Source organism: Ornithorhynchus anatinus, chromosome 13 (assembly GCF_004115215.2).
Source record: "Ornithorhynchus anatinus isolate Pmale09 chromosome 13, mOrnAna1.pri.v4, whole genome shotgun sequence".
In the NCBI taxonomy this organism is placed as follows: Eukaryota; Metazoa; Chordata; class Mammalia; order Monotremata; family Ornithorhynchidae; genus Ornithorhynchus; species Ornithorhynchus anatinus.
This window is the reverse complement of record NC_041740.1, coordinates 11,373,000-11,384,061: the sequence shown is the minus strand read 5'-3', so window position 1 is coordinate 11,384,061 and position 11,062 is coordinate 11,373,000.

Sequence of the window (11,062 nt, the reverse complement as noted above, 5' to 3'; positions counted from 1 at the left end):
GTTAAATGCTCATCTCCTTCTGTGGGGTTTTTTCACGGTATTTGTTAAGCGCTTACTATTTGCTAGCACTCTAAGGACTGGGGTAGATGCAAGCTCATCAAATTGGACACGGTCCGTGGCCCGCACGGGGCTCGCAGTCCTATTCCTCATCTCCGTTTTACTGATGACCTAATCGAGGTACAGAGAAGTTAAGTGATTTGCCTGAGGTCACACAGCAGACAGGTGCCAGAGCAGGGACTAGAACCCAGGTCCTTCTGACCCACGGGCCCGTGCTCAATCCAACAGGCTGTGCTGCTTCTCACCTCTATGTGCTAAACACCGTCCTAAGCCAGTGGGGTAGATACAAGTTAGGTCACAGACGGTCCCTGTCATGCATGGGACTCCCGGTCTCAGTAGGAGAGCGCATAGGTATTAACCATTTTGCAGGTGAGGAAACTGAGGCACAGAGTAGTCAAGTGTCTCGTCCAACGTCGCCCGGCGGGCAAAGTGGCCGAGGCAGGATTAGAGCCCAGGTCCTTCGACTTCCAGGCCCGTGGTCTTTCCGGCAGGCTGCGCGCCCCACTTCTCTACCCCAGGCCCAGCTATGGGAATGAGGCCGGGGACAAACCAGAGGAGGGCAGTGGCGCCAGTTCTCCATTGCCACAGCTGGGCTTTGGGCGGTGAGGGCGGGTTAAACGGGGAAGGGGATAAGCCAACGTGATGACGCTTCTTGGGCCAATCTATAAGTTCAGAGTGCAGACTAAAGAACAGAACAGACGAGGGAGGCGGCAGCTGACTAAGCTAAACGTCTGGTAATTCTAATAATTTTCAAAGGGATAGAAAAGTAATTTTAGATTTCAGAATTTAAAAAAATGAAATCCAGTGCCGAGAGACTGGAGTGACGTGGGAAAACAAAATCGCAACCCGAGTGCCTGATTGAAGAAAACTGACAGGTAATCGAGCTCTGAAGCTAGTTTTTACAATCTCGGTCGGGGACTGCTTTTGGAAAGCGGACGAGCTTTCTGCCAAGATTAATAAAATGGTTCCATGAGTTAAGATTTGGAAAAAGGAATGGAGAAGGAGAGGGCAATATAGTATGTCTGGAATCTTGACTGCGTGCTGTCAGGAGACTCAGAAGCTTCATTTACTGGAGGATGAGCATTAGGATCAGTCGGTGGTATTTCCCGAGCGCTTACTGTGTGCGGAGCGCTTGGGAGAATACGTTGTAACGTGGAGACGTGTTTCTTGCCCGCAACAAGCTTACGGTCTAGAGGCAGGCTCTGAGATCTCTAAAAATAAATAAGTAAAGCAGCTAATTGGAGCAGTAACAAGCAACTAGAACTAATTCACAGCAAAGAACCTCAGTAATATCTATGTGACATGGGCTTAACTTCACCGGGGAAATGATTCATCTATTTATCACTTGATTCATTTGAAAACTGACGGGACAGAGAACTGCTGCGTAACTCTAGGGAACAATTCTACACTGATGATGGGGGAGATGGACTTCATGATCTAACAGATATTTCCGGGGTCAGATTTAAGATTTTGATTTTACATATCGTGCATTTTCCATTAGGCCACTGGTAATCTGTTTCTGGATTGTTTTTATAATGATATGGTAAGGAAATTGAACTTCACCTGAGGCCCGAAGGAGCGGAAACAAGCCCGAAATAGCCGCAGTTTCTCCAGCCTGGCGGCTCGTAGAAACACGTCGGGTTGAGATTTTTAGAATGATATATCCGTTAAAACTCATTTCCTACTTTAAAAGAAAATCCCCAAGGCCCAAATGTGCAGGGTGTGAAGCCTAAGTGGCAGGGCTGGGATGAGAACCGAGGCCCTTCTGACCCCCCAGGCCGTTGGTCTATCCGCTAGTCCGCGCTACTTCTTGAGACGGTCTAGTGATAATAATAATAATGTCGGTATTTGTTAAGCGCTTACTATGTGCAGAGCACTGTTCTAAGCGCTGGGGGAGATACAAGGTAATCCGGTCGTCCCACGTGAGGCTCGCAGTCTTAATCCCCATTTTACAGATGAGGGAACTGAGGCCCCGAGAAGTGAAGCGACTCGCCCACAGTCACACAGCTGACAAGTGGCAGAGCCGGGATTCGAACCCATGACCCCTGACTCCCAAGCCCGGGCTCTTTCCACTGAGCCACGCTGCTTCTCTTGATGATGAGATCCAGCGTGTTGTCCAAGTTGGTAAGTGGATGAGGAACTGCGTGGAGTCGAAGAGTGATCGGGAGGATCCAGTGGTGACTTGGGGAGGTCCCGGTGAAGTCCTGCAATTTCCACGCCCTGGCCCAGTCCTCAGTTCCTGGTCACACTAAATTCTAAAGTTGAGAAGGACGCTCCGTGAGAAGTCGGGGGCCGTCAAATTTGTCCAATGTCGGGGGGAAAACATGGAGGGTGTCAGTGGCCCCACTGGGGGACAGAGGCAGAGCCTATTCGTGTGCCCGTCCCGCTCGATTCCTCCTCCTCTCCCAAATCGTACGATGCCAGACTGGTTCGCTCACCCACCTTAGTCTAGCAACACAAAGCTCTACCAACTCCAGTACGTGATAATGCAGCAGAGGCCAGTTCTAGAGAGTGGTCCCTTTCGGATCAGAGGTAACGTTCTCAGGTGCAAAGCAGACGCGTTTGGAAGAAAGGAGAAAAATCCATTCAAGGAGAGTTGACGGGGGCCGCTCCTGCCCTGCTATCCACTTTCCGTATTGCCGAAATTTTTTTTCCTCTCTGGAACGTTAGCGATCATGTGACGGCTGGATCGGGTCACACGTCATTTGCCCGTAATAAAACACAATTAGGAGGTGAATATTGATACCGTATATTCCCTGGAATGTCTTTTTGGCGATTAGAAATATTTTTCATTTAATATATGAAGATACAGCCGTCGAAAAATGTAATAATTCCCAAGAACGCAGTTACATCTGTTAGAAAGATCTGTTCATAAATATATAATATAACTTTGCATTTTTACAGTGTGTCCTTTGCCCTCCTCAAAGCACTTGGTATATTTTTTACATATATTTTCGACGGCGTTTATCATCTCAGGAGTAGGTCTCGAGTTTCACTTCACAGCTAATATTGGGACTGAGATCAGTGGGGAGGCCAAACGAGTCACTTTTATTACTATCTCAAAGACACACAGAGGTACTGATGGAAAAGTTTGGGCATCAGAACCAGAAAATTCCAAGAACGTTAATTATGGCCTGTTGTTTTAGATTTTTAACACTAAAACGGTTAACCCCCATTTATGATCGTAACTGAACCTACACGAGTATATCAAAGAGTTGATCTTATTAATTTTATTGTTCACTCTAAAAAAAAGCCGTTGAGGGGAAAAGTTTTTTTTTCTCCTCCGAATGATCCACTTTGCTCGTACACTCGCTGAAAAGCTATTTAACACGAACTTTCCTTTGTAAATGCAGCGTAGAAATCCATTCTGTTATTAAGTAAAATAGCCATCCTATCTATTCTGTCTGACTTCTAAAGGGTAAAACTGCACAGCCTATAACCTGGGAGGCGAGTTTAAGGGGTTCGTGGTATCTTTTTGGTGATATTTGAGAAAAACATGGAATCCTAATGGGACTAGGTAGGTAAAAAAGAGAAGCAGCGTGGTTCAGTGGAAGGAGCACGGGTTTGGGAGTCAGAGGTCTTGAGTTCTAATCCCAGCTCCATCACTTGTCAGCTGTGTGACTTTGGGCAAGTCACTTAACTTCTCTGGGCCTCAATTACCTCATCTGTAAAATGGGGACTAAGACTGTGAGCCCCACGTGGGGCAACCTGATTACCTTGTATCTCCCCCAGTGCTTAGAACAGTGCTTGGCACATAGTAAGCGCTTCACAAATATCATCACCATCATCATTATTATTATTATTCTTATTAAAAAGGGCGGACTTGTATAGGGCCTACTGGTTCTAGTAGGTCTATCCCGATTACTATCTTTTTTGGGGGGGGCTCTTATTTTCATCAATCAATCCATCTGTCAGTGATATTTATGGAGTGCTTACTATGTGCCGCTAGCCAGCTGTGTGACCTTGGGCAAGTCACTTCACTTCCCTGTGCCTCCGTTACCTCCTCTGTCAAATGGGGATTAAAAAACTGTGAGCCCCACGTGGGACAACCTGATCACCTTGTATCCCCCAGCGCTTAGAACAGTGCTTAAAAAGTACCATAAGTATTATTAGTAGTAGTAGGCATTTGGGAGAATGATTCCAGGCCTAACGCATGGCAGATTCCTCCTAAACTGACCATTTGCAAATTTCCTTTGCCTTTTGGTCACCCGTTTTAGATGGCGAGCTCCTTGAAGGCCGGGAAAGAGTTTCTTGCCCCTGTTGGAGTCTTCCAACTGCCATGAGTCATTCCCCTACACACCCAACAGTGGTCGGCAATCGGAAAGTGAAATCCCGGCAAGATTCCGAGACCCGGTTCCAAATCTACGCAATATAAAAATAAATCTAAAATGATAATTACACGTGTGTATATTTATCGTCCTTTCCCTATCCAAGCCCCACCTCGCTTTCCTCATCACCACCTTCCAGGGCAGCGGACCGTATTTCCTTGATTCCGCTGCACGGGATTAAATTAATGTCTGCCTTCACCTCGGTGTGAGGGCTGGCCGTGGACAGGGAACTTGTCTGGGGATTCTTTCGTACCACCCAAACGCTCAGTATGTTGCGTTGCCGTCATTAGTCGTACGCACGCGGAGCAGCCCGGCGTGATAGCAGCAGTGGGAATTTCTTGGACTGGTTGATGAGGGATTTCTCTACCCTCTTCTCCTGCCTAAAGATTGCAGGAGGAGCTGGTGATCAAAGGTGAAGTAGCAGGGGGTCTGAGGATAATGAGGTTGTTTCTACAATAGCAAATCGCGTGCAAATTGAATTGCAGTCCAAATGGTACACTTCGGGCTTACTTTGCCAACTGGAACAGGAGAAGTGGATTTTAGCTATTCGCATCCAGGTGATAGGCTCCTGTTTATCCTGCGAGGTAGCTGCATTTTCAAAATCCTTTTTTTTTTAAAAAAATCTCACCTCCTCCAGGAGGCCTTCCCAGACTAAGCCCCCTCCCTTTCCTCCCCTCCTCCTCCCCTCCCCGTCGCCCCGACTCCCTCCCTCTGCTCGGACCCCCTCCCCGCCCCACAGCACTTGTGTTTATATGTACGTATTTATTATTCTAGTTATGTTATCAATGATGTGTATATATCTATAATTCTATGTATGTTGATGCTATTGATGCCTGTTTTTTTGTTTTGTTTTGTTGTCTGCCTCCCCCCTTCTAGACAGTAGGGACCGTCTCTGTCCGTTGCCAAATTGTACTTTCCAAGTGCTTAGTAGAGTGCTCTGCACACAGTAAGCGCCCAGTAAATATGAATTGAATGAATAATTTTAAAATTTGAGTTTATTTTATAATGGACACTCCCTCCAGCAAATCAAGCTTATTTATCCCTCTAGACTGTTAGCTCACTTTGGTCGGCGAATGTGTCTACACACCCTGTTGTACCGTACTCTCCCAAGCACTACGTACAGTGTTCTGCACATAGTAAGTGCTCACTAAATGCCACTGATTGATTGTCAGTCTATGCAGATCACCCCAGAAGTAGTCACTGTATTGGTTTTTATAAATGCTGGGCATTTTGATATGGAGGAGCGGCGTGGCCTAATGGACAGAGAATAGGTCTGGGAGTAAGAGGACCTGGCTTCTAATTCCAGCTCCATCACTTACTGCTGTGAGACCTTGGGCAAGTCACTTAACTTCTCTGTGCTTCAGTTGCCTCATCTGAAAAATGGGGGATTAAGACCGTGAGCCCTTTCTGAGACAGGGACCACGTCCAATCTGATTAAGCCCCCTTTTCCCCCCTTCCCTCTGCTCCTCCCCCTCTCCCTCCCCCTCCCCTCAGCACTGTTCTCATCCACTTATTTGTATATATTTTAATTACCCTATTTATTTTGTTAATGAGCTGTCCATCCCCTTGATTCTATTTATTGCTATTGTTTTTGTCTGTCTCCCCCGATTAGACTGTGAGCCCGTCAGTGGGCAGGGATTGTCTCTATCTGTTGCCGAATTGTACATTCCAAGCACTTAGTACAGTGCTCTGCGCATAGTAAGCGCTCAATAAATACTATTGAATGAATGAATGATTATCTTGAATCTATCCAGCACTTAATAGAGGGTCTAACATTTACTTAGCACTTATGAAATACCATTAAAAAATCCCCCCCCCCCCCCCCCCCCCCCCCCCACAATTGCAGGAATTCTCCTTTCCTTGCTGCATCGCTTAGTTTAAACCTAAATTCCAACTCTACTTGTTTTATTCAATACTGTTACGAGAGTTTGCATAAACAGAGTTTTTCCAATTTTCTGCCAGTAATCAAAGTCCTTTTTGAACTGTCAGAACACAATAACCTATTTAATTCTGTTTTTATCTGTCTATGGAGTTTAAAAGTAAATTGTTTGCCTACTTCATTCAGGCTTAGAGGAGTCTAAAAAAGGCTCTTAATAAACTCCAGTAATATCCATATTTTTCCTTTCAAACAAAGAAGGGAGCTTTGTAGAGAAAATAAAAACACAGACTTTCTGAAGCATAAAAATGTCATTTGTTTTTACTGTACTTTATACTCGCTCTTTGGCCTAAGTAGAAAAAGCCTCTTAATCCCGCTATTATTTTGATCCAGTAGCTTCTCTACTCTAATCTATCTGTTCAAAAATATGGATAGGTTTATGACATAAAGAATGTTATTTATTGACTAGAAGCAACAGTTCAATAATTCAAGTCCATTAACCATATACTCACAGAAACCTAAAGTCAGAACAGAGCAGATTTACACATGAAACTGATTTGAGCAATCATACTTTTGGGGGGGAGAACGGTTTAATTCACACAATTTGGTTTTTAGTTTCTTAAAAACATATTCATTAAGATGCATTTGACTTCACTCCCTTTTTATGAGTGAATAGACGTATTCCAATTGCATTTCAAGAGAAAGTAGATGCTTCATCTGATCAAATATCCACGTGTTTGATGCACTTAAATTCACTCTTTCTCTTGGGAAAGTGCTGCTTTGATCCTGACCGGGTAGGGACAGATATCTGTGGATGTTCGATTGTTATGAACTACAGGAAATATTAGCCACTTTCCAGAGTAGCTGCACCTTTGCGTCCTATTACTTTCACGGCCGCCATAATTTCCTGGCAGATTTAATGGCTAGAACTCTTGAATGGCTTGACGGGAAGATTAAAAATTCCAGTCAGTCTCGAAGCTGAGCGAGCACCACCTTGTCGATGATTAAAATTACTTAAATAAACTTAGAAGAAAGCAACCAGTTTTGCCACCTGTCTGCTGTATCGTCTTGGGCAAATCACTTAATTTCTGTGTGCCTCAGTTTTCTCATCTGTAAATGAGGATTAAGACTGTGAGCCCCATGTGGGACAGGGACTGTTTCCAACCTGATTATCTTGTATCTAACCAGGGCTTAGTAGGATGCCTGGAAGCTCTTAAGCATGGTAAGCCTGGTAAGCGCTTTTACCAGTACCATTAAAAAAGGGCAGATTTATGTATTTATTCAAGTGCAAGAGGGTAGATGGAAACTAGGAAAGGGGCAGAAGAAAGCTTTTGTTTCCTCTGCCCCCGGGACAGCATACTTCTTGAACATATTAATGTTAGTGTAAAACATTAATTTCCTGGATTGATTATTGTCATAATCTTGAATGCAAATAATTTGGATGGCTCTCCGCGGAGAATATAAATACGGAACAGAATTCTTCCATTATCCGAAGGCGTGGAAGATGAGTTTCAATCGAAACGGTCAATTACATGTGATTATAATGCCTTCAAAATTCCACAGAGTTAAACCAACCCGGCCTTCCAAATGTCGACCCATCGATTGATGGCATTTATTGAGCGCTTACTCTGTGCCGAGCTCTGTATTAAGTGCTTGGGAGAGTACAATACACAACTCGCGGGCACTAAAACTGCCTGTTAAATTGTAGGTGTGACTTTAGGAATCCTCCCTGTTGAAAGATGATGGTGCGGTCACACTCAAAGGGACCGGTCAACCCTGGGCTTGGAAATGACAGTTCTGGAAATCATTGTTATCGGCAGCATCTGCTGTCGGTTTAGATTGTATCAGTTTTTCAGTGACTTCTAATGAAAATGGTCAACACCACTCCTGACTGTGGCACAGTACAGTTCCCTTCCCACAGTAAGCGCTCAGTAAATACATTTGATTCCTCACCCTTCCTCACCCCGTTATGAGGTTCCGGTTTTGCCAGCATTCACGATCCCCCATAGCCAACTCATTCTCTGGGGACTTAAGAACATTCGGTTTCCAACATGCAGTTTGTGATTTGGAATTTCTATCTACTTGGACACGGTATATTTATTTTGTCCTGTCTTTCCCATTCAAGTGTAAGCATCTTGAGGGCAGCTAGGTAATTACCTCAAAAAATCCACAGCTCTGCTCCCGATAAGTCCCGGTAAATGAAAGCATAGCCTGTGGAATCCCAACTAAGAGGAATTTTCATCCAACCACTCCCTCTAGACAGGCGGCAACGTGCTTTTCTAGAGTTGTCTCTCCCACGTTATTTAGCAAAGTCCTCTTGAACTACCCATTACGTTCGACTGCCCAAATGTATTATTCCATCACCACTCGACTAAGGGTGGATTTTCTTTTTCTTCCCCAACCACGACTCTCCCACTTTCAAAGACTTATTAAAGTCACATCTTCTCCAAGAAGCCTTCCCTGACCGAGCCCTCACGTCCCCTACGCCGCTTACCTTCTGCGTCACCTGTGCATTTGGATCCGAATCTCGATATTCAGCCGCACCTCTCCGCGCATCCGCCATTTATTTCAATGCCTGTCTCCCCGCCTGGACTATAAACTCCTCGTGAGAAGGAAAAGTGTCTCCCAGTGCTGTTGTTTTGTACTCTCCTCAAGTGCTTAGTGCAATTTTCTGCACACGGTAAGCTCTCAATATATAGCATTGATAAATAGATTGAACCGACGTGCCAACGGCAATGCCGAATGATCCCACGGAGTATCGGATGCCCGGTCAGAAGATCCTTGTAGTTGAAATGCTGATGGTCCTCATCTCTGTTGCCATAGCTACTAATGCTACCAAATTTCAATGTTACAACTACCCACACTTAGGCCTTTTACAAGATGACAGGGGTCTGCCTCTGTCTGACCTGCGACGGCAATTACTCCCAAATCTCTCTGCACAGAGTTGGAGGAACCTAAAATGCCTTTTAATAAGTCGCAGTGAAACTCTCCATCGCCTGAGTGGTGTGGTCTTTTAATCTGTCAGAGTGTCAGAGAAGCAGCTGGGCTTGAGAAGCGGCGTGGCCTGGCGGATAGAGCACGGGCCTGGGAGTCGACAGGACCCGGGTTCTCATCCCAGTTCTGCCACATGTCTGCTGTGTGACCTTGGGCAAGTCGTTCAACTTCTCTGCGCCTCAGGGCCGTCATCTGTAAAATGGGGATAGGACTGTGAGCCCCAGGTGGTGCAGGGGCTGTGTCCGACCTGATTAATTTGTACCTTCCCCAGTGCTTGGCACGGGGTAAGCACTAAATTTTAAGTACGTAATTATTATCATGATTTTCCCGGGACTGTGATATACATGCCCCCCATTCAGTAGGATCGAATAGTCTTTGAGTAGTAAAACGTTTAGACACGATCCCTTCCTTATTGGGGCTAGTAGCGGGAGACGGGGCGATGGGGGAAGAAACAGAGTTTGTCGGTGTTTACGTAACTGCTATAGGTGGGAGAAGGAACAGCAAGTACATTAGCATTAAGGACACAATGTTAAGGTAGAGCAAATACTCGAGGTCAAGGACAAGAGTGTGAAGGTGACATGGAAGTGCTCACATAGGGTGGGGAGATGAGAAGGAGGAAGTGGAATTTTTTAAAGCGGTCTGCTGGAGGTGAAGGAGAAGGGAGGGAACGAGCAAGAGGTCGACGGCAAGATTAACGAGCGAGAATCCAGAAGGTCTTTCTCGGGTAATAATAATGATAATGTTGTTATTTGTTAAGCGCTTACTATTTGAAGAGCACTGTTCTAAGCGCTGGCGTAGATACAGGGTAATCAGGTCGTCCCACGTGAGGCTCACAGTCTTAACCCCCCATTTACAGATGAGGGAAGTGAGGCACTGAGAAGTGAAGTGACTCGCCCACCGTCACACAGCTGAGAAGTGGCAGAGCCGGGATTCGAACCCGTGCCCTCTGCCTCCCAAGCCCATGCTCGCTCCACTGAGCCGCGTTGCTTCTCAGGTCGGATAGCCTGACAATCGAAAGGCGGACTCTTCTTCACAGTTTATGTTGCTTGAATGGAGCAGGTTGACGTGAGGCAGTGAGCGGCATAGGCAGTTTCTCATTTGTAAAATGTGATGGGTTCATTTTGCGGGGTCAAAATACTGCCCCCACGCCCCCACCCCCCCAGCTCACTCTAGGTGTGAGTATCAGGGAGGTCCAGGACGAAACGTTTCCCTCTCCTAATACTTTCCTCCCTTCCCCTCGGTCACGCATCACTGGCTTTCGAAGCATCCTCTCTTCCCCAGTGCTTTGGCCAAAATTCGGTTGCTCAGCGAGGCCCAAGTAAAGGTGCCAGAGGGGAAGTTATGCCGACCCGATCATTTTGGTCCCTCTTCTTCCTCCTTCACCCTGCTCCTTTATCTTTCCCACCCCTCCACCACACGATCCATCCGCTGTCCCCATTTTTGTTCAGGCCAGAGAACCCAGATTTTAAACTTATATCGCTGAAGCCCATCGTACCATCAGAGGCAAATCGATAAATAAGCCCCAGATAAGGGCTCTCTCAATGCAGGACCGAAAAGGGACAGGGAAGCCCACCCTTTTGACGGAGAACTGCATCGACATAATAAATGTCTCTGTGAGATTTACTGCATCGAAGTAGTTATTTCCACCCTCTGCTCATTACCGCTCATGTGAAGGTGGTGGGAAGAAGGACACGAACAGCATAAATAGCTCTTAAAGGAAGATTTACCTTTAAAGAATTGTGCAGCAAATTGAGACGGCGCGCCTATCAGAGGAAACGTCTGGGGTGAATATTTCTTTTCCTTGACA